Source organism: Drosophila biarmipes, unplaced genomic scaffold (genome assembly GCF_025231255.1).
Source record: "Drosophila biarmipes strain raj3 unplaced genomic scaffold, RU_DBia_V1.1 ptg000019l, whole genome shotgun sequence".
In the NCBI taxonomy this organism is placed as follows: domain Eukaryota; kingdom Metazoa; phylum Arthropoda; class Insecta; order Diptera; family Drosophilidae; genus Drosophila; species Drosophila biarmipes.
The window spans coordinates 3,781,002-3,805,214 of record NW_026114537.1 but is presented as its reverse complement, the minus strand read 5'-3'; the positions used below and the strand labels follow the sequence as shown (position 1 = coordinate 3,805,214).

Genomic DNA, 24,213 nt, shown 5'->3' with positions numbered 1-24,213 from the left:
GGCAGCTGGATCAGTCGATCCCGAGAAGTCGATCAGAGTCAAGACATCAAGCACAATAATTTGGTCAGCAAAAAGGAGATAGAATGTATGGCGGACAGGAGCAGTAGATATACCTTTAATTCAGAGCTACGGGACATATAGGAGGTAAAGAAAATGTTACTCTTTGGGAAGGATAATTTTACGGAAATAAATTCAATGCCTGATGATTCAAAAATATCAACAAACTCAGAAGTTAAATTAGATTTGACTCCAATAAGAACGCCTCCACCTCCATCCTTCCGATAAACAAAAAAGTTATTAAGCAAAATCTTACTATCGTGCACGGATGGAACCTGGCTTAGTCTAAGTGAGTACAACTTCAAAAATTTAACTGTTTTTATAAAGCGTTGAGAGTTTGCTAAGAAGTACCCGAACAATTAAAAAATGAATGACGAAATTTAGTTTTTTGAATTTAAATCAGAAGTGGGCGCCGACAATGAAGTCATGGAACCCGTTACTCGTAGAGTAAAAGGGTATACTAGATTCGTCGGAAAGTATGTAAGAGCTAGAAGAAAGCGTTTCCGAACCCATAAAGAATATATATTATTGATTAGGATCACTTGCCAAGTCGATCTAGCCATGTCCGTCTGTCCGTCTGTCTGTCCGAATAAACGCTGAGATCTCGAACACTATAAGAGCGAGAACAGGCAGAGCTGAGTAACGGGTATCTGATACTCGAGGCACTCGACTATAGCGTTCTTCCTTGTTTTTTTTATATACACGTCGACTATTATATTAGCACCATGTCGATATTCGTTGATGACTCGTTCCCATTGGGATCATCCTTATAGCACGACACACAGCTTGCAGTGGGGCTTCGAAAAGAGAGGTTGGTCGATAGATATGGAACATGAAAAGAGACATCAGTAAGCGTAGAACTACGATTTATTTTTAATGATGATTGACTTAGAATAATCCGACCTTTAAAGTTGAAATCGCAGCCATTAAACCAACCTACAATGTCCGTAAATCCACCACGTAAAGCCTGGACTCCAGATCCGTTTGCTTCGTAAATGCTGTAAAATCAATTTTGATATTTAGGCATGTAGGGAACCTCCAGTCCAGGTTAGCATTAGAGCTAGTGTCCAAAGTCCAAAGTCTGCACATTTTGCTTGCTCAATTTTCTCACATATACAGCAACTATCAATTGGCTATCGAGAAGTGATTTGCCATCAAATTGGCAACCAACAACACAGCAGGCAGACATTGTTTTCAAGTTGAAGTATGTTGAATTTAGAATTAAGAAATAGTTCAAAGATTTAGATGAGTGCTATCAAACAGTTGTGTGGTTTTACAAAAATACAAAGGAAAAAGAACGCGATAAAACAATTCAGCAAAGAAAATAAGAGCCGGTGACTTCAGTTGGGAGGCTGTGCCAAAGAGAACGGTGCGAGAGAGCGCCGAAACAGCAGAAAATAAGAAACAGCAACATAAAACAATGCACCCGCGTATTATCCAATACATAAATTATATATTAAGATAATGGATTTAACACAAATTAATAATTTGCATTCAAGCGGCGGGCTCAACCGAGTGAACTTTGGGAATATATAAAATCAGTAGTTTAAACACTGGCGAATAAATATGGAAGCGAAAATAAAACACGTCCTTGTACAACGGAGAGCGATGTGTGAAGACATGATTTTTTCAAAGCACTGTTATTATTATTATATGGTGGCGAGCCTCATACACAACTGTTTAATTTTCTAGGCGTCCGCCAACTTGAAACAGGAACGAAGCAATTAATCTTGATTTGACCAAGCGGTGAGAAAATTTGTAACTGTTCGTAACAAGCGAGTTGCCATATTTGGAGCTAAGGGTAACACTTCACACCTGTTTACTAAAGGCGCGGATCGTCATAATCCAGACGCGTAGAACGATCCTTTCGTTCACCAAGTAAGAATGGTGGGCCATAAAACTGGATTTCAGGAAGCGGCATTTGATCCAAAGTAGTGCCCCTGGACAAGACGTTGGTAGGATTCTCTGCAGTCGGAACGTGATGATATTCCATATAAGTAGTCAATTCTTGTATAGAAACGTGGGACGCTCTGAAAACTGATATAAATTTCTATCCAGCAGGTGTAACGGGCCAAGGCCAAACTTTCATCCCAATCGAATTTATCTTTGCACAGTTGTTGAAGAAACACCTTGGCCATTTTCTGACACATCTTTAAAACCTCGGAGTGGCTGGAGCACCCATTCGTAATTTGACTATTCGTAATCGTTGGCACAACAGGCCCTGTCAAAAAAACGTGACTGAAGGCAGATGTTGACTGTAGATCCTTCTAAAGAAACAGCTGTATCACCAAGGCCAGATACAATTGCTGCTGACCGATATTTCTTTGACTGCAATTACTGGGAGACGAGAGATCTAATTAGGTGTAGTTGAGAGCCAGGGAACCGGCTCTGTTTTTTTACAAGAGCTATAGCGATGGCCAAGAGCACAACATCAGAATGAAATCTCTCTTCGCAAGAGGGGCAGATGGCTGCGAAGATGCGGGCAAACATGAAGCATTTATTTGATGAACAGGAACTTGCAACGGCGAATCATTAGGGCGTAGATGGAGGAGCGTGTGGTGTTTTCCACCGCATATGCGGCAGTGGCCAGAGTTGCAAGTTCGAGTGTGGTGCCTTTTAGTTTGGAAAGTTTTTTTTACTTCCTTTCGCTGTAACTTGAAGACAGAGGAGTATTATCCATGACCAGGAGTATCACAAAAGACGCGGCTACTCTGGCTGACCTGGGCACCAAGTAACGTCCGTGTGGCAGACCTTGGGGCTGCATGGTCATGGGCCTTGTAAGACGCTAAGGCGTGCTGAACGATCTCCAGTTTATGGCATCGCCCTTCAAGGAACTTTGGAAAATCCTCCTTGTTGGAAATCCTATCAATAGATAAGCTTTACTCTCAGTTACCTTGAGTTGCTGCATACAAATTTTGCACAATCATGTATGCAAACATGCAGCCTGAGATTTGTTTTAAATCTCCCAAGGCCTGAAGCTTTTGCGCATGCCCAATAATTTTGTCTGAAAAGTCCCGCAATCCCACAGCAGGCACAGACTCGATCGCTTATTCAGGATGTCCAGTGCCACACGATAGTTGACACCAGATATTTCTAATGAGTAAACCGACTACAACGCAGCTCCAGCTAAGCATGACCGCAAATGTTAAAGTTTTTCTATATCAGCGAAGTAGGGGTGCTTATCTATAACCGAGAGGAAGTCAGAGTATTCGGTGTATTCACTGGTGAATGTAGGCGATTCCTATGAACTCGATCAACCATGTAAGTTAAATGATCCAGTGAAAAATGTTTGTATTCGAAGCTGGCAGTTGTTACGATAACCGCACTCTATACTCTAAAACGCACTGTACATCACTAAACCTTACCGTTACAATTGTCATAAGCCTATTATTTTTTTTAAAGTGTACAGTGACCGGTTGGCGAAGCTCACTGAGTTAACAAATTATGATATCAAATAAAATAAACTCCGCACTATATGTATATAAGCCCTTGCAAAATATAACGATATTTATTAGGCTTTGTGAACACCGCAGCTTGCATGTAACAACAACAAAATCAAACGTATGCGCTGGCGACGCACCGTAGGCATTGAGAGGCGGGCTCACTCTGTGTACTCCAATTTGTAGAGAGATAGGAGTGGTTGCCGCTGCGCTCAACAATGCCGTATTTTTTAATTATCTTGTTTAAAACTTTTAATAATGTTGGCATAGTCACAAATCAAATATATCAATAAGATCTTATGTTGTCTTGATTTTTACAAACTACGCTATCCAATATTATAATAGAGTTAATTTTGGCTTCATTGGGGTTAAGTGCACCGTCAATATGGAGAATGTATGATATTCCATTCCCTTTATCGGTTTGTTTAATTTCTCCAAGTACTCATATTTGGGTTGATATAAACTTTTCTAAAATATATAAGCATTTTAGAATTTTAATCCATTTGGACTCTCTAAAAAAATTAACATAATACTAGTTTTACAACAATTGGAAGGCCCGACAATTAGAGCTCTTATTGTGTTCGGTAAGAGAACTATGTCGAGGAGGTGCATTTTTTTCATTTTCATCGTTAATATTTCTAGCAAATGTTTTTTTTCTGGCTTTTTAAACACATCTTTCAGTGTAATGTACTTAGTTTAAAGTTTGAAGCCCACACTCCGGTGTATAATTTTTGCGGACCGGGCACAAATGTTCGAAACGCGGTGATCAAGGAATAAACGCATTGGATAAAGCCGATATTGCAAATTCTTAAAACAACAATGACAGAGCTTGGTCGCGTGGCAAGCACTCTTGGTAAAAAAAAGCAGCATCATGCTTTGTTACAAATAATGAAAAATATAGTGAAAGCCAAGAAAAAGTGTATGATGGGATTGATTGAAATGGAAAAGAAGAGGAGGAAAACGATAAGGAATACTGCAATGAAGTAAACAGCAGAATGGCATAGGAAGATAAAAAGGAGAAGGAACCTTACAACAGAAAATAAAAGGTGTTGCCGTAGGAGAAGGATTATATTTCAAACTCTATAGAAAGGGCTGTGGTTTCTTTCTCAAGCCCTATAGAAAGGAGAAAGGACTTAAGAAGCGAAAAAACTTATTTCTCTGCTAACCAATAGACCACTATCAAATATCGACTCCAAGAAACGCCAAAAACTCTGAAGTGCGGTATAAACCCAGATAAATCACATTCAAGTGGTACACATTGGGTTGCATATAATAAAAATAAAAAAACGTACATTATTTCAGTAGTTTTGTAAATCTATAGCCACCTAGGGAAGTTGTGAAATACTTCGCGTATCAATGTGGACGGCAGTCCACTTAGTGACGCAGCGCACCAGAAGGATGTGCGAGAAACAAAAAATAAAAATGTACGGTAATCGTCTGATTATTTCGAGTGGTACATCGATCGAAAAGTATTGCAAAACCTAAAAGAGTTGCATACCAGACAATTGGCGTTGGTCAATTGGGTTGGGAGAAAAAGCGGTGAAAGTGTTAAAGTAAAAATTTAGAACATTTAATCTTTTGGAGGTGGTGGGGATAAGTACGCCCCCTTTTTATCAAGTTGTATTCTCATTTAAATACGCATCGTAGGGCACCTCAACTGTCAAAATCGGTTGCTCCTTTGAAAAGTAAGCGCAAAAAAAGATTTTGGGGGACTTCCCAAAATGAAAATTTTATTTTGTTTGTCAGTTTTTGTTTGTCAAAACCCTATTTAAAAGTTCTGAAAATTGTAGTCGATGTTAAACAGTTCAAAATAAAAAACATTAGTTCTATCTCTTTTAGAAAAACTAGCTAGTTTGGCGAGAATACAGCTATAATTATCTAAATTTTGTGTAACTGTATCTTGTAAAGTACTAAAGTGAAATACTGTACCCCTTTTCAACACGATTTGACTTAAAACTACCATTGTAAAATTATGCTCTAAAGTTTTTTTTTATTTTCATTTTTTACTGTACATTCTTGTAAAAGAAGCCGTTAAAGTTATTAATCAACAAAAATTGCCACATTTACCAGTTCAGAGAATCTTGCACCGCCTGAGCAGTGCGATTCCAAAACTCTATTCACAAATCTTGGAAATTTAATTCTTAGTAAAAGAAACTTTACCTCTTCCACTTTTGGGAAAACTTGATAGATTGGCGAGAAAACAGCTATAAATATCTACATTTTGTACTCCCGTTACTTATGAAGTACTGAAGCTCGTGAGAAAGGTTAATACCTGTGTATGACTCTGAATCACGATTTGTCTGCCAAGTTTTTTTTACTAGATTTTGCTTAGCCTTTTTTCTCATTTCTTAAAAACGGCTTTAGCGATTTTAAACTTTTAAGGTGTAGAGCCCTTGAGATTCCTCGACTTTTGACACATTCACACGACACATTCTTTTAAAAATAACCAATATCCAGAGCATCTTACACCCTCAAGCCCTCAAGCAGTGCGTTTCCAAAATTCTATTTGCAGATCCTGGAAATTTAAGATGCTGTTAAATAAAGAAATAATTTTACTTTTACCACTTTTGGGAAAACTTGATATTTTGACGAGAAAATAGATATAAATAGCTACATATTTTTACATCAGTAATTTACGAACTAATAAATTTACATGTTATTAAAAAAGTATTTTGAACAGTGTACGCCTTTCTAACATTATTTGTTTAAATATAAAACAAAAACTTCTTAACGAGTAAAAATTGTGATATCAACTTCTGTGAAAAAAATATAATATACGATTTACCAAATAAATACACTTTCTACATTTTTAACATTCGGCACGCTGCAATTTAATTTGCCATTGCTAAGTTGTTTAATTTTAATTCAGCATTCCGAATGTAAAATATGTGTATATATCCGCATAAATATGTAGAGTTGAAGGAACGAGTCTCTACGAAATCAATACCTGGGCTGCGCAATCAAGTTGGACGAGCGGTCTAGACTTAACGAATCTGCTGAGGCAAGGAGTAAATGAGTTAGATAAAAGACGCTACAGCAGGTCTAAGTGAGCCTTCTGAGCCACGCTCTCTTATCGACACTTAGATTGGACCGAACAGATCGACTTTGCTTATTCTAAATAATCGACTCTGAAGCGGTCAAGAAGCAGATTTCCCATCTCTGCCGAAACAGGCCATGTAGCTCACGTTGTCCTGTAAAGCAATAAGCGTAGTAATAGTATTTGATGTATAATTTTACAAAACTGTTCCCTTTAGGCGCAAATATTGGGAATTGATACTGGGTTTTAGTACCAAATGCGATAGTTCACCGCTCACTCGCACCAACGGTAATGTGTGAATTTCAAAAGTCTTATTGCTGATAAATGAGCTGAGCCTTTGATAAAAACTAGTGTGAGCAAATTTTTATTTTGATCGTTAAATACGACTGCAAATGGCTCACACAGAATAGCTGCGAAAACTGAAACAGAAAGGCCAAATTCTGTAGCTGATAAAACGTGATCATTCCACAGTTTCCAAGTCCTGACTTATGCGAAATAAAATGTTTGTGTTGTTATTCTCTCGAACTTAACGTAGGAAGAATTTTCAAATAAGTGTAAAAATTGATGAGTAAATACAGCAGCAACTTATGGGTGATTACTGGCGATTTCATTTTGAGTTGAATTTCCAGGAACATTTCCAGGAACGAAGTCGTTTCGAACCAAGGTGTCAAATGGTGGTTAGAAGATACATTTGTTGGGGGGTTTGAGGGGTTTTACGCCATATGATCAACTGAATCTTTCTTTGTGTCCAATTTAATGCTACATGTCTATAAATTTTGGTACAGTATGCCGTATTCCGTACAGACAAACCTGTATAGTCGAACATGATTTAACGAGATTATATTATTCGAAGAACTTGTTGGTCAAAGAACATATTGATACGGGATAAAATAACGAGGCTTACATTTTTTAAATACTTTATAAACGAGATATACAGTGAATGATTTGGTGGGCTTATTTTCTTGTGCCTTTGAGTTGTTTTATACGAGGAACCGAGAAGGGATTGGATTCGGCAGGCGTATTTTTTATCCATACTCTCGAAGAGTCCAGCGAGATGTTATCTAAAAATGATTCATTACTTTGGTGGGTTTATTTTCCTGCGCCTTCGAGTTCTTTCATACGAGGAACCGAGATAATGAGTAGATTCTGCAGGCGTATTTTTTTACAAATTTTCGTAGAGTCATGCGAGACGTCATCTGCAAATGATTCATGAATAAACCTTCGGAAAGGGGTGCACAACTGTGATTTGGCTAATTTAGGTATCCTATCGTTTTTCCTAATTTTCCTAAGAGGTCGACCCAGCAGACAGATTTTCTTTACAATTTCCCGACGCTACCCAGCCAAAGACAGCATTTTGAAGGGTTGGACCTGTGCCCTTATGACGTATTCGTCCTCAATTATACACTCAAGTACCTCTTTAAAGAAATTTAGTCGAGACCCAATGGTGGTCTGGACTGCAAAGTTAGCTGTGCGGAATTCCCAATGCCAGAAAATGCTGCCTCATGGCGGTATCGTTTTAATTACAAATTATTTTCCTACACCTCCCAGTCTATAAAAATTCTAGCGTACAGTTTGGATTACTTCAAAGCTCAACTAGGGCCTTTGCGAGTAGGACGTGATCGATTCTTTGAGGTAAGGGTTGAATAAGCAAGGCACTAAAGGTCTGTTGGGTTACCTGATGGTCAGAAGGCATTTTGCGTTTTGCTAATTTAAACCGAGCATCTAAGTTCAACTTTGCACAAAATGTTCATCTGACTGGCAGAAGTGACATTTACCCTTAAATTCTTTTACAGGTCGGGAATTTGTTAAAGCCATTTTAATATAACTAGGCTTGTTCCCTTGCTGCCCCTGGTTGGGAGCCCTTCTGCATGTCGTGGCCTCAATTCCGCTCCAGCTGTCCCAGCAGTTCTACCAATACGTTCCCGACATAATTAAATGTCAATACATTGCTGCTGGTAGTGATAGAATGTCTGCGCTGGTTCACCGTACTGAAGGTATCTGCTAAGTATGCGCGGTTGAAACAAGGAAGGCGAAAGGACCGACTCAACCAAAAGAAAGGCAAGGCAGCTTAAGCAATATGGAATGTGTGTGTATGCAAAGCGTTCCTGAGTCCTGAAAGGTAAGCCTCTCTCCTCTCCAACATACCAAGAAAAAATATTAAAAAGTGCCTGGTATAATAATATAAGTGTGTGAAGGTCGTCAGTCGTCAGTCCACACTGCCCCTCAAGCTTTACCGTCGCTTGATCGCAATACGATCGGGCTGTGTTTCGGCCATATTCCCTCCCCTTCACACATTCGTGTACCAATGGATCGTCGCCGGCCGCGCAATACGATCCCCTATTGTCAAGGTTGTCCGTCGAAAGTTATGTCATTGTTCTTGACCTACTCCACATCTTGCCCATTTTTAAAGTACTTGTTCACCATGGTTTCGATTTCCTTTTCCGTTACTCGTAGAGTAAAAGGACGTTGATGCACTTCGAACAGTACAAACAAGTGGCCCAACGACATCAAGCACGTGCTTGTTACGCGCGGGGCCCTTTTATCAATTTGGGCAAAAAATGCGAGGAAGGTACATACATAAAACAAATAAATACGGGACACAAATAAAAATAAAAGGCACAACTAAGAATTAAGGAAATGTGTTAAAATATGTATGAAAATATATGTTGAAATGCAAATTAAATGATGAGGGCCCTTGCAGACAAAAATTTGATGTACATCGTGGCAAATATAAAAGATAATAATTTCGTGTTAGTTTAAAAGGAACGTTGAATGTTAGGCGGTTTAAAAGATCTGCAGAATCAATGTCAACTCTTCTAAGATTTTGTATAAAAATAGTACCAAGCATTGTTCTACGATTTACTAGTGTAGGTAAATTAAGCAATTGTAATCTACTCTGGTAGGAAGGTAGCCATACGTTTTGATTCCAGTTCAATCAGTTTTATCAACCGATATATTAGATCGTATGTGTTCATTAAAAGTTCTATGACTTCTTTCTATTGTTCCAACTGTCTGGTGGTGGTCTGCTGTTGATGTAATATTTGCAATTTTTAAATATTTGCACAAATTGTCTATAATTGAATTCTTATATTCTGTTCCCATGTACGTAATGAACGTTTTCATTGGACCGGACTTCAGGGAAAAAAAACCAAATTATTTTTTAGCAACAGTATTAGCATTCTTATTTGGAACAGGTATGGCAACTAAATACTTAGTCAAGTACTTAAATTACATATTAAAGTGACTGCATACTCGTTGCCATTTTCTGGTTTTGGCAGTGGATCAGTAGTGTCCACTATCACTCTGTCGAAAACATTAATGGGTGTGTCTGTTATTGTTAGTGGGGTCTTACTATGTTTAGTAATTTTAGCTTTCTGGCATTTTTCGACATTTTCGTATGCACTCAGTGATGTCACGAGTTATATTCTTCCCAAAATAATGCCTTTGATTTTTGCTAAAGTTTTTAAAATGCCAGTATGACCTCCTTGTACGGGATCGTCGTGGATGTTTGATAGAAAAGCTTCTTTGTCTTTTTGTTTATCTATTAGGGCCACCGAGTTGAGTAGCGCTACTCTCTTTCAATATTTTATAGCCCATCAATTTGAAATTATCAATTGATGTATATTCAAAGATATTTTCCCACGGTGACACTTTGAACTGGCTGATTTTATGTATACCGGCTTGCATTTCATCCATTGGTTTATATATATCGGTAACATCGTATCTTCCTGTAATTTTTTTTCCATGTTTTAATAAACATAGCATATCTTTTACATGCAATGTCACTACTTTACTTACTTCGTCATTTATGACTTCATATACGTTGGGCCTAGAAGCTTTATCTAAAGATTGCGTAGGCAATTCTTTTTCTTTATTTTCCGCGCGGATTTTCTGTCTATTCTGATATCTTGTAGTGACTTTATTGATATAGCCAGTTATATTTTGTTGGTATTTGATGGTTATTCATTATAACGCATCAGTTACATAGTTGTCTATTCCCTTTAAGTATTCAACTGAGAAATCATATTCTTCTAATTCAAGCACCATACGTGTCAGTTTAGAACTTGGATTGATCATTGAGAAGAGATATATTAAAGTTCTATGGTCCGTTTTTATTATGAAATATTTTCCATATATTTATGGTCTAAAATGTAATATTGCCCAGTGTATTGCAGCTAGTTGCTGCTCAGTAGTACACTTATTACTTGCTCCTTTAGTGAATGATCTGGATGCATAAGCAATGGGAAGTTGGAGTCCATCATGGCTTTGAGTTAAGACCGCTCCACATGCTTGTTTGCTTGCGTCCGTAATTATACAGAATTCTTTTTTAATATCGGGGTATTGTAACAATGTTGGTTCCATTAGTTTGTTTTTTAAATATTGGAATGGAACTGTCCATTAAAGGGAACATTCTTTTTGCATAATCTTGTTATGTGCCAGAAATATTCAGCGAAGTTTTCAATAAATCGTCTATAATACTTGCAAAAAGCTACAAAAAGTCTAGCGCTAGTGCGGCACTGGGTAATTCATGATGACGTCATATTTCTTGTCATCTGGAAGTATTCCTTTATCTGTACATTTATGACCAATAAAAGTCACCACATGCATAAAAAAAACAATTTTTCAGGATCTGTTAAGTTTATAAGCATATGTTTTTCGGAACAACATGCAACTATTAAGTCATCCATATAAATGAGTGTTTGTGAAGTTTCTAATCCAGAAAATTCAATAGTCATCATCCTTTGAAATGAATTAAGCGCTATTTTTAAAGCGAAAGAAAATCGCGTGAAACGTTATGAGCCATTCTTCTTTGAAAATGAAGTTATATCTCGTGAACTTTTTTCGAGTTCAATTTGGTGGAGTCCTGGCCTAAGGTCAAGACACGAAAAATATTTTGCTCGCCCTAGTTGATCTAAAATGTTATCAATTCTAGGGAGTGGAAATAAATCGGACATTAATTTTTTGTTTATTTGACGATAGTCAATCACTTATCGCTATTTCTTTGAATTTGAAGCCGGAGATGATTTTTTTGATACAGAAGGTTCGCCTATTCCCTCGGTGATCAATTTTCCGACTTGCCTCTGTATCTCGTTCACCGGACTGTGTGGGCTTCTATAATTTATGACGTATTCTGGTTCACCATCCTTTAATCTCAGTTTCTGTTTGTAGAAATTATTTTTACTGATTGGTTCCGTTTCCAATCCAAATATATCACTGAATTTGGTGCATAATCTTGAGAGCTGTGACTTAAATTGTGAAGGAAAGTTCTTTGATAGTTGAGATAATACAGACTTTTCTCTATATTTACTATTGGTTTTAACTACTTCGTAGTTCTTTTTTAACGCGTATTCGGTCAGGGCAGAAGGTAAGCAACAGACTTGTTTTCTTTCGTAGTGTGGTATACTCGTAAACATATTCGAACAGCTTAAAAACATATTCGGGGGATGTAGTTCAACGAAACATTTTTCCTAAAAAACCGGTCATTTTTGCTTGTCGGTCTTAAAGACTTCATCAAGAGAGATGTATACACAAACACATAGAGATTGGGTAGCCGAATTACGCGGGATTAAAGCTGAGTCGGGGGAGCGACCACGGCATATTCCGAATCAGTGAAAAAATTTAATCGAACCTCCCCGGAGGGAATGCTATAGGAAAGCGGTGTAGTAGGGGAGCGTTGCGGGGGTCCAGATTCGCCGGACAGTGGGCCTGATCATTCCGCCCCCCTTGCAATCGCTATTGTTTCAACAAGTCGCCTACGCCTTATGCCTGCGTACAGGCGCCAGAGAGGATCCACCCGAACACCTTTTTTGGGCTACCGGCAGTCCCTCGTCGACCATGTGGAAGCCCGGCTTTATGACCTTCGCATAGACGTCCCCAGTATCAGGGAGATGGTGGCTGGCCGATGGAACCGCTCATTCGCTAGCGGTTGCTGCTTATACTAGTTCACCACGTTTTTACTGAGAGCACGTATGGAAGCGCGGATGCGCAAGTTCGGCTCAATCTTAAGGACCACTTCCAGCTTGATCGCCTCTTTGACTTTCTGCCGAATCGCCGCCATGCAGATGCTCTCCTCTCCAACGTCAGTTGTCGGCAAACGAAGCGCGGCGGCCATGGATGCATTGATTGAACTTGTCGGTGTGCACGAATCGATGAGTGTGGCGGTGTCGAACGTCTTCTCCCCGGTATCTAGGATCACCAGCGCAGTTGGAAGGATGTGACGCTATGACGTTGGAGGAGAGCCGCTAGCGACGGAGCTGGTGTCGAGGATGCTGAACGCAATGTAGGGACAAGCATTTGGCGAATTGGTGGATCTTGCCGGCTCATATACTACTGAGAAACGGACTGTGGCTGGGAGCTGGACTTGTTCTTGGAAGCGCGCTCGTGCATTGTGTGTGGTGGTTCCGGTTGCACTCTCTTTCTGACACTTCCGAAGAGGATGAGTTCCGCGGCAGACTCGGCATCGATAGGATTGAATAGCTTTCGTACGTCTGCTATCCATTGCCTCAGCGCTAAGTGAACGGGGAGCCATTTTCCTGTGGATAAAAAAAAACCAACGGAGCTGCTTAACAATGATGTGGTATGGGACACGTGGCTCGTTACAAAATAGTTTTGGGCGGTTCTCCTGGAAGAAAAACCACTTTGGTCACCGGACATTTGACAATGCCGCGTGCCATACGAATGTCGACTACGCAGACATTGCCGTCCCTTTCCGGATAAACTGAGTCTTTTCTTCCTAGTCGCCACTCATTTGAGGTCAAATTATCATCCTTAATGACGATCACGTCGCCGGCGAGCAGATAGACTTTGTTTTGTCCTTTACTTAAGGTTTCACTATGGACAGAAGATGTCCGCCGATAAAAAAGTGCCATGGTGTCAACGCTTAAAGAACATTTGGATCCCCGAACATAGGAGTTAGCAGTCTTGAATTTAGAAAAGCTTTAAGGGTGGGCAGCTCTTTAAAGGTGTATTTCCGTAAAGCGGAGGACTTGAAAAAAAGGTCTTGAAGCCTTTGACACCATCTTCCCATAGGCCACCCAAATGGGGTGAACCAGGAGGAATGAATTGCCACGTGAGCTGCTGATGACTATACTCATCAGTTACAAACTCTTTTATGGCTTGCAGAAAGCGCCTAGAAGGTTTTTCCTTTATCGGACTGGTCTTGGCGAGGACACCGACTTCTAGATACGAAACGAGAGAAGCCGGCAACAAATTGTTCAGTCGTTAAGTCGGATGTAGGCTCTAGATGGATGGCCTTGGTAGAAAAACAAACAAAAACCAACTCATACCCTTTTTTAAGCTCTTCCGGCAAAATTTTTTTATCAAGCAGGCCGGCATAGTCCATTCCTGTGTACGTGAATGAACGGGAAAAGGAGACTCGCCCTTTCAGAAAACTTTCCATCATTTGGACTTGCAATCTCGTTTTGCGGATAACGCAGACCTTGCAGAAGTTAACCACTACCTTCACCAAGTTCTTTATTCTCGGAAGCCCATAACTGGACTAACTGATTACCACCATGCAATAAAATGGGATTCGTAATTTTTACCAGAAGCCTCGAGAGTGAACATTCGTAGGATAATAGGATGTCGTTTATCATACCGCAAACTATCAGATTAGCCATTTCTAATCTAGAAAGGGGTTCAGGGAGAGAATTTAACTTGCCGCTTTTTGAACGCTTCTGAATCAGGCAGCGGAAGCCTGTTCCTCGGCGGTCACGTCCTGTAAATACATCGCTGAACAAATCGTTGGACCCGCAATGCTCTATCTAATTTGAATAAGCGATCTAGGAAATCTTCTGTTGGCATAGACGCCACATGGGTTTTGACGGCATGCTTTACGATCTCGATCACCGGCAGATCGGTTCCCTGGATAGGCCAATAATCGCGTAACTGTTGCAGCTAAGCGGAAGCATGCCACCAAAGCTACTATTTCCTGAAGGACAAAATCCTCGACTAGCCAAATCAACTGGATTGTGCTCGGATTAAACGTGTGATCAATTAGCTGCCTTTGTAGAGTCGGTGGTCTTCATCACCCTGTTGGCAACGAAAGTTGTCTAATGACTTGCTGGTTTAGCTAGCCACGCTAGCATGGTCGTGGAACCGGTCCAACAATAGTGGAGTTACAGAATCCGTGACGTACGGAGTCATATTTGGTTTTCAGCTGACTGTCCCTTTTCGGGCGTTTCTCGGTTTTTAAAACCTGCGACAACGCGAAGGATCTGGAGTGACCAAGGGCGGATTTTACGTTTCCGGATCCCCAAAAGGAAGTCCTACGACATACCTACCGATATCAACTCTCGTAGTCGTTCGCAGAAAATTTTCCTCGCAGGTCACATCGAAAGATTTTACGACGTGTACTGGCAGATCATCCACTTCCAAAAATGTTGTGAGAAGCTTATCTAGGGACGTGTCAAAGGCGAAAATGTGATTTTAACTTGGAACAGGAACGGGTCTAGTTAGGATTCACCCGAAAATGGTTTTTTGACAGAGGAGAGAGCCGAAAATGTTTGGCCGCATGCCGCCTATAAGAATGGATGGGAACACGTCGGCTTTGACCAAAATATTTATCTGTGCACTCTCGTAAAACTTTGTGTCCCCTAGTGGGAGTTCGGGAAGATCCCGTAGAAACTGTTGCGAAATCGGACAAGATAGGAGGTCTCCAGCTAAATGAGGAAGAACATAGGCCGTCTTGTTTATTTGCAAGCCAGCTTTTTAGATTCTGGCTTAAGCCTGATATTTGTGCTTGGATTAACTGATGAGGTAACTTAATTAATTTGAACAACCGCTGAGAAATAAAGATTGCCTCTGATCCTATATCTATTAGAGCTTTTAAAAACGACGATGTCAATTAGGGCGGTGCGCAGATCTATACCCCGTATTTTTTTGTATTATTTTTGGACTCTAAGGCCAAAGGACCCGGTGGTGGTCGCCATTGGCGAATTTGGTATTGATCTGGGTCTCGGCGAACGATTCGGGAGGTGTTGCCTTTTTAAGTATGGTGTGATAGCGGCCGCTGCACTTAAAGCAACTATGAGTGCTTTTGCAATCACGCAGCTGATGCCCTGGTGCGAAGCAGTTCAGACACAGCTGCTTTCTCAATATATATCTCGACTGCTGTTCGTCATCTGGAAAAATCGTGCACATGTCCGAGCCGAATAGCTTTCCTTCTTACAAAGGTCACATCCTTTGTCCATGGGTGCTATGCAGAAAAAAGAAAAACGTGGTAAATCTAAATATTTCATATTCAACCCAAATATTTTTCGCTTCGATTTTCATCGATTGCAGTTTTTATTAACTTTAAATATGCGCATATTAACTTTTTTTTCATATTCAATTTAAATATTTTCGGAATAGATTTCAGTACTTTAAATATTTAAGTTAAATATAAGACATATTTAAATTAAGTACAATGCATATTTCTATTCAATACAATGACTATTTGATTTGAAATTTTAAAAATTTAAAATAAATAGTACACGTTTTTATTATATAAAAAGAAACCATATTACATTCTAACATTTAATAGTGAAATGAATAAACGAAATGTTAAAATTCAATATAAGTCATATTAAATACTTGACATATTTAATTTTAATATGCCAATTGTAATATTAAATATGATAAGTATTCAAATATTTTTGGTACACTAAAAAACATTATACACAAATTTTATTTTTAATTTTTTGATTTTATTTAAACATTTATTTTTCTTAATGGTTTGCTAGAAGATACATATAATACAGTTACACCTATACTTATTTTACAGATTTCTGTACAGAAAATATTTTTTTCCTGGTCCTTGATGTTTTTGATGAAGCTCAGGTATTCGATGGTAGCACCGACGGTAACAGAATAGTGAAAATGAAATCTGACGAATCTGTGAAATAAATAATAAGATAAAAAAGGAAATTAGAGATTTAATTTTAAAGAGCAAAAATTTAAGCAATATATAAAATTACCAATATTCTCCGCATTGGTTGAAGTTTTTAGCAGTTCCCTGCAGCTAGGGCTATGAATATTTGATTCATGGTTAAGAGATATTTTTTCCTTAAAATTTTCCAATTTACCGGACAATGCGTCCACTCTACCAGGGAACAAAAGTTTAAAATCCATTTGAATATGAATCCATCTTGAATATCAAAAGAGCACATAAAATTAATAAAAATATGAATGTAGTCTGACTAAAATTATAAATTACCAAATCCGGCGCCCGCCAATCAGCATATTTTGGCCATGCTTTTAAAAACTCAGCTCTATCCATAGTTTTTACATCCTTACGCCCAGGAAGATGGGTTTTTTTCAATTTTTCGCCTCTAAGTTAAAGCTTTTTAGTAAAGTTTCTAACTTTGCTTCGACGTCCATATCATCAATTCTGTTTTCAGTATACATTTCTAGGACAGCGAAAATTAAAAAGGAATTTTAATAATAATATCGAATTATTTAAAAAAGTAATTATTTATTAAAGAGTCTTTTTTGTCCTATTTTTACTTTTAAAATTATTTTTATTTCTACGTTTTTACTTACCTATGCAAATTGTTCATATTCGTAAGTCAGAAATTTGCGACACGATCGACTTTGTCAGGAACGGAAAATGCACGCTGCATTTGGGTAGTTGTGTTGCAGCAAATGTACATGTGTATGTTCGCTAGGGTACGCTCAACTTTGTTGGCGACCAAGCAACGGTAAACGCACGCTGTGTGTATCTGCTCTTCAATGTTTCTAAGAACTGAAAACTTGAAGTCACTTAATAAATAATACAAACTTCACTTTAGTTAGATTTCCTTTTATCCACTATGTGCATATGTATGTATATGTATATGGGCGTGACGACGCGCGCTAATTTGTTAGATTCTTCGAAATCTACGTAATAATTTTAGTTTAATAATTTTAATTTAACTTTGTATGTATATATATACATATGTATGGCCGAGTACAGTTCAAAGAAAAATAAAAAAGAAACTTCACATCGATTTTTATAGCGCCGACTTCGGTTTATTAAAGGCCCGACACGTCCAACTTCTTTGACTGCAACTTTTCAATGGCACGCGTCATGTAGTGGTAAAGAAGAAGAAGAGTCATTGATCAAAGCAAACTCGAAAGAATGAATGTGTGTTGCATAGAACAAAAGAAAACCGCCAAAAAATATCAAAGCGCCTTCGTTTGTTTTCTGCCCATTTACATTCTTATTTACATATGTATGTCAAATTACTTTTATGTATATCAATTTAATTTTAAAAATGTATAATGAGTTTATAAAATAAATATTTTTAAAAAAGAAGTCAGCTTAAAATTAAAATATTTATTTTAAATAATACCCCACTTAAAAACGGACAGGGCAGAAACTTAAATTTAAATATGAAACATATTAAAAAGTGATAATAAAAATAAAATTCATTTTAATTAATAAATCTGTATATTTTTATTTAATGTAAACATTAAAAAACACTGACAAATTTACACTTTGCATATTATTATTACAAACATATTTATTTTAAATATAAAAAAACTTTAAAAAAAATATTTTGAATACTTAAAATTGATATGAAACACTTTTAATTTAAATACGGATTTTTTAAATTCTGAAAATATTAACGATAAATACAATATGTTTTAAAATAAATATACCAATTTAAAATAAATATGCTCTTTGTTGATTTAAATATTTTTAATATTAAACTAAGCAATTTAATATGTTTCGTATTTAATATAATGTTTTTTGTGTTCAATTTAAATATGAAATATGAAATTTTGGATTCAATAGGTAGATATTTAAATGTACTATTCCATTTTTTTATCAGTGTACCCTTGTCTCGTAAAAATTTATTCTTCGAGGCTCTGCGGATAACGATGACGATGAAGTTGGCGGCCGTACATCGTCGACAGATTTTAAGGTCCTGTAGCGCTCCGTAGAGAATGCGTTCAGCTCCTGGCAAGTCGGAATCTCGGCCTTGTTGTGCAGGGACTGTTCCCACAAGCATAGCGTGGGCTTAGGAAGCTTAGAGGCGGACATGTACACTAAGAGGCAATACCAATTTTCGATTTAAAAACCGGAGTTTTCTAACTCCGTTAGGCACCCCTGGTTGGTGCGTTAAAGTCACGGATAGCTGACCAACATCCCTGATAAACGGGCTGCACATTAAACAGTATTTTTAATTTGCTACCTATGTTTTAATGCGGAGATTTCTGGTATACCAATCCTGAACGTCTCGACGTAGCGATCTTGCTTCTTTTAGGCTTCCACGGCGCTGCTTCTGATGACTCGACTTGTTGTTTATTTTAGCTCCCTTGTAGTTTATTGGTTGTTTGACTGTTCACTTTAATATTTTGATTTGTGTAAAGTTAGTCATTAAAAAGTATTTTTAATTGGCTATTTCTTAACAATCGCTTGTTTTCGATACGCTCAAATAGGTTAGCCCAGGCTAAGCGAAAGGCATCGTAAGGTAGGAGTTCAAAAGTATAGTCTGTGCATCGCCACTTGTTTTTGCCCTCAGCTGGCGTCAGCCCTGGCTGGAGATCCTTGCTCGCTCTCTGTCCCTGACGCGTTGACACGGCGACTGCTTGGCAACGACTCGGATTCGCGGAGGGGTCAGCCGTGTGCGCTTAGAGAAACATCACCGTTTTCCGACTAAGGTGAACAGAATACAGCGGTCTCCAGGATTACTCCTTTTAAAACACAAGTGCCGTTCCCATGCTGTGTCCCGGTTGGTCCCATTGGGGTATGCTCAGATCGTGCGGACAGTCAAGGCAAACGCCAGGAAGCTGCTTCGCGCTTCACTTCGCTTCTACGCCTAGTGTTAACGAACATTCCACCCTAGCTTCACGCTGTTGCTTACAGTCCTTGTCGTTTACGCGGAGCTTAATCTATCTTGCGTAGCTGCCGCGATGTCGCTTGCTGTTGACGATGCCCTGCGTAGGGCTCCTGGCTGCTTGGATGGACGTACTGTATCTTCTGGTACTCGGGCATCCGCCGATCCGGGACTTCACGAGTCGAACATTAGGCTCTTCTGAAAACCCCACTCAAGGCCGTACCCATCGACCCTTCTATCTTCTGGATCGTAATACTCGAGGTTCGGTCACGCTGCGTTAGGACTTCCCGAGTCAGAACCGTAGGCTCTCCTGGGAAACTTCACTCGAGACCGTACTGATCGACCGCTCTTCCTTAAGACTAATCGCGCCAGGACCTGCTCAGTTACTCTTCTCTTACTAGACTTACGCGGAGACACACCAATGTAGTGCTTGGGGTGAGGTAAATTGGGCTCAGACAGACCTCTTTTTCGTCCTTCACTGCTCAAACGCTGACAGTCTCTAGGCACTGACAGGAATAAACAGATCGCCTTGACCTATCCGTGTGTCTTGCCCTCTGGACCTCAGCTACCTATGTCTTAATTCGGAGATTCCTGGTATCCCAATCCCGAATGTCTCGACGTAGCGATCTTGCTCCTTGTAGGCTGTGACGCCGCTGCTACCGACGACTCGACGTGTTGTGTTTTTCTTATAGTTTATTTGCTTATTTTACTGTTCACTTTGATATCTTGACTGATCTTGTTGATTTGACTCCTCGTGATCAACTAATAATTTACTGCAAGCTCCCTGCGGCTGTATATAGGGCCTCCGGCAACCGTTATTTTCCTTTGCGCACGGCCCGCTGAATCTCTCCAAATCGGGTTCAAAGTTCATGGCTCCAGTTTGACCGACTTGTGCTTTATGTTCAGTTCCGGAAATGACAATTGTAAGAACTTTATTCGGAATCCCAAATGGTCGCGGTGCCTTATCGTTCTTTATTGTACAGTCTAAATGAAGTCTATTCCTTCACATATATCATTGAAGTACCTGCGTTTGCTCTATTATGGTTTTTTTCACGGCTCGTCTTCTTTCCTTGTAGTATATCTGGAGTGTCCTAAATTCCGTTCTTCCTCTTGAGCGTTGGTATGCGCGTCTTGCCCTGTGGCATTCTTTCCTGGCTTCTGCAATGGATTGGTTCCAACAGTATACAGGTCTTTTTCTTGAAGGGGTTTTCACCTTCCTATGCATAGATGCATAACAGGTTTCCTTAGTGTAATCTGCGATGTGGCTTGCCCTTTCTACAGCTGATCCGCTTGTAGAAAGATCCTCAAACAACAACTGTAGCATCTCTACGTCTGGCGTTTCTATTTTGTATCATGACACGGTCTTTGTAGACTTAACCGTGCAGTTTATTGCTGCATGGTCACTTCCCATTTAGGTGTCACAAACTTCCCAGCTGGAGCCCGAGGCCAATCCAGCCAATTCAGCCAATCCAGTATAAGGTCAATGATAACACCGGTCGGTTTTGTTCCTAAGTAATTTCGAGCAATTTTTGCTTTTTTTTCCTGCTAAACTGGCGCCTAGGGCTTCCGCAGTTCATATTGCCGATACATTGTTATTATTTGCTAGCCACGCTCCGGAATTTTGATTCATGTATTGCTCGCTTATGAGTGCCATGTGTACGTTTTGCTGAATGAATTTTGCTCCAGCAACGATTGAAGGAATGATCTGAAGGAACTTCGTTAACCCCTAAGCCCTTGCAAAGCCTCCTGAAGTACGGTCGATTTCCATTCATTGTAGGGTGGTCGCAGCCTTTCTCCTTTTTGCGCTTGCAGAGCATGGAGCAGGCCTTTGATTTTGGCTGCTTTGCGCCGCAGTTGTCGCAGCATTTTAAGCAGTCCTCCTGGGCTCTGCAGTGTCCTGTTATCTGTGGGCGGATTCTGCACCAAGTCCTTCCCAGCCTAATTTTTATCTACTCTATGAGCCCTTTGTCGGGCATGACTCTTGGTGTGGCGGCTTGGGTGACCCCGTAAGCCGCCCTTAGTTTTACCACAGCGGATTCAGGCAGATCCACATCAAACTGTGATTTAACCGCACATGGAACGTCCGAAATTGATGCCCAGGGCCGCTTTCATTGTGTACAGAAGCTCGGTGGTTTTAGGGTCGGAGACCTTATTTAGGTGGATAAGGAGTTCCCCCTTAGCTGTTGCTCTGACAGCCTGTACGGCTTATCCTAGCTCATTCAGATGGGGTTTTCCGTTTACCTTTACCTTTTTGGACCCTCCAGTTGAGGTTGCGTTAACTATCACGTCATAACGTGGCGGTCGCACCTTGGACTTCCCTGTCTTTTGCGTTACCTCTTTCACCTCCTTTGGCTTACTCACAGGTTTTTGGGGCTTGCTAGTGCTCTCTGTCCCAGCATGTTTTAATTCCCACCTCCCAGTTTCTTGACGCCTGGAACGCTTAAGCTCTTTTTATTGACTGGGTCAGCTTCCATTTTGCGCTATCAGGTAGATTGGGCAATGGCCTTTGCTTGCCGACGTACCACCGCTATTCATTGGCTTGCGCAAATTTTCAAAAAGAAGCGACCCAGATTTACCTACGTGCTACGCCACGCACTAATGTACACTACGATCAGCACGTCGCGCAAGCGCTTTTCACCACGGATTTAGTGTTTCCGAAAGTAAAAGCGTGAGTGAAAATTTGGCAACACCTAAACAAACAACGAATGGAAAGTAAAACAAGATAGGAAGTTAACTTCGGCAAGCCGAACTTTGTATACCCTTGCAGCTACAAAAAATAATCCACTTTAGTAACACCATATGACATTTTTAAGGATGTTTGCTGACTTCAGTAATATAAAAAAAAAAAATGCACTCTGTTTTGAAGACTATTTTTTTAAGTCTTTATGTTAAAGTAGTCCTATTTTTATTAAATTGAATTCGAAATTCTTAAAATTATAAAAAATTATATTCCCAATATTATAAGATAGAAAATATAATTTTTCAATATTTTTTTACCATTAATTTTCCGATTGTTCCTATGGGAGCTATATGATAAAGTCGTCCGATTTTTATAAAATTTAATTTGAAATTCATAACTAAGTTAAAAATGTTATATCCAAGCTTAGAAAGGTATATGTTAAAAACCACCAAAGATTAAATTTTTTTAAAATTTTTTCCCCGATAGTTCCTATGGGAGCAATAAGATATAGTTGTCCGATCCGGCTGGTTCCGACTTATATATTACCTGCAATAAAAAAAAGACTTTTGGGAAAGCTTTAGCCCGATAGCTTTAAAACTGAGATACTAATTTCAATAGAAACGGACGGACAGACGGACAGACGGACGGACAGACGGACATGGCTAGATTGACTCGTCTTGTGACGCTGATCAAGAATACATATACATTATCCTTCACTGATTGCAAACTTCTGACTGAAGTCATTATACCCTCTGCAAGGGTATAAAGAGGCATATATGCCTAGTCGCCAAACCTGTTGGTAATGGATTCCCGGGCTGTTACCAGGTGTCGCCAATGGCCTCCTGAACACCGGCTGAAGGGCAGGAGCGTGTCTAGATGCTACACTCTGGATAGCCGGATGAACTTTTGGTTTTATACTGAAATTTTGAGGAAAGAAACGGAGTAATTTTAAAACGCCACCGAACTCTCTGTCAATCAACACATCATGTTGATGTATGTAGGTATGTATGTATATTTATAATATCTATGGATGTTGTTGATGTAGGTATGTATCAAACAAAAACACCTTTGAACGAGGTAAAAGTCTAGTGAAGATCGCACCTACATCAAAAAAAATTTAGTATAAACATTTGTGACGAAAATGTATTATACGATCTAATAAAAAAATTTTATTCATTTTTTTTATTTGGCACAAATTTGCATAACAAAGGACAATGGTCAGGCAGTGTAGGATGCTCTGAACTGGTTATTGTGGTCATTTTGGTTGATTAATAACTTTAAAACGACTGTTTTTACAAGAATGTGTCAGGAATCTCAAGGGCAATACACCTTAAATTTTATTAGAAATTGTTAGAGCCATTTTAAAGACATCATAAAAAAAGCCATAATTATAAAACGATGGTATTTAGACAAATTGTGCTTAAAGACCTTTCTAACGATGTATAGCACAAGTCTGCATCTTCAGTACTTCACAAGTTACGGGTATATACAATTAAGCTATTTATAGCTGTTTTCTCGCCAAACTAGCAAGTTGTTGCAAAGTGGTACAATAACGTTTTGGTACAAACTGTCAAACTTACAAGCTGACAGCAAGATAAAATTTTCAATTTGAGATGACCACGAAAATCTTGTTTTGGGTATTACTTTTGATTGGAGCATCCGATTTCGACAGTTGAGGTGTCATTTTAATTAAGAATATACCTAGGTGGATAGCCTGGGGTAATTGTCCCCTACCGGCCCCAACAGATAAAATTTTCCAAATTTAACCTATTCACTTTCACCACTTTTTCTCCGACACCAATTGATTTTTTTTAAAGTCTTGCTACACATTTCTTTTAGTTTTTGCAATTACTTATAATTAATGTGTCACGATTGCGACGATTACTGTTGATTTTCAGTTCTTCATGCATATATATCACAACGTGCACTGCCGTCTACAATGAAGTTGATATATATTATTAATTAATACCGGCTGGTATGTGTTGTGTTCGACGTTTTCGATATTTTTGTAGGGGGACTGTATTTGGAAAATTAAAAAACAAACAAGAAAGGAAGTTAACTTCCCAAAGCCGAAGTTTGTACAGACTTGCAATTGTTAAGGATTATTGCTGGCTTCAGGGATATTAAAAAAAATTATTTCATTATTTCTCTGACCATTTCTTTGACAGCTATATGTTAGAGTCGTCCGATTTTTAT

The 24,213-nt window shown here is 39.0% G+C and overlaps 1 protein-coding gene and 1 long non-coding RNA gene across 5 annotated transcripts in view; one reads left to right on the top strand and one right to left on the bottom strand.

Moving 5' to 3' along the window:
- The window catches only part of LOC108022489 (testis-specific serine/threonine-protein kinase 3), a 120,030-nt gene that overhangs the window by 68,541 nt on the left and 27,276 nt on the right, over window positions 1–24,213 (bottom strand). The window lies entirely within an intron of this gene.
- On the top strand, window positions 1,273–3,545 carry LOC108023828 (uncharacterized). The gene is made up of 3 exons (XR_001768103.3): window positions 1,273–1,803; window positions 1,886–2,054; window positions 2,116–3,545. It is a non-coding gene; the product is annotated as an uncharacterized LOC108023828 (long non-coding RNA).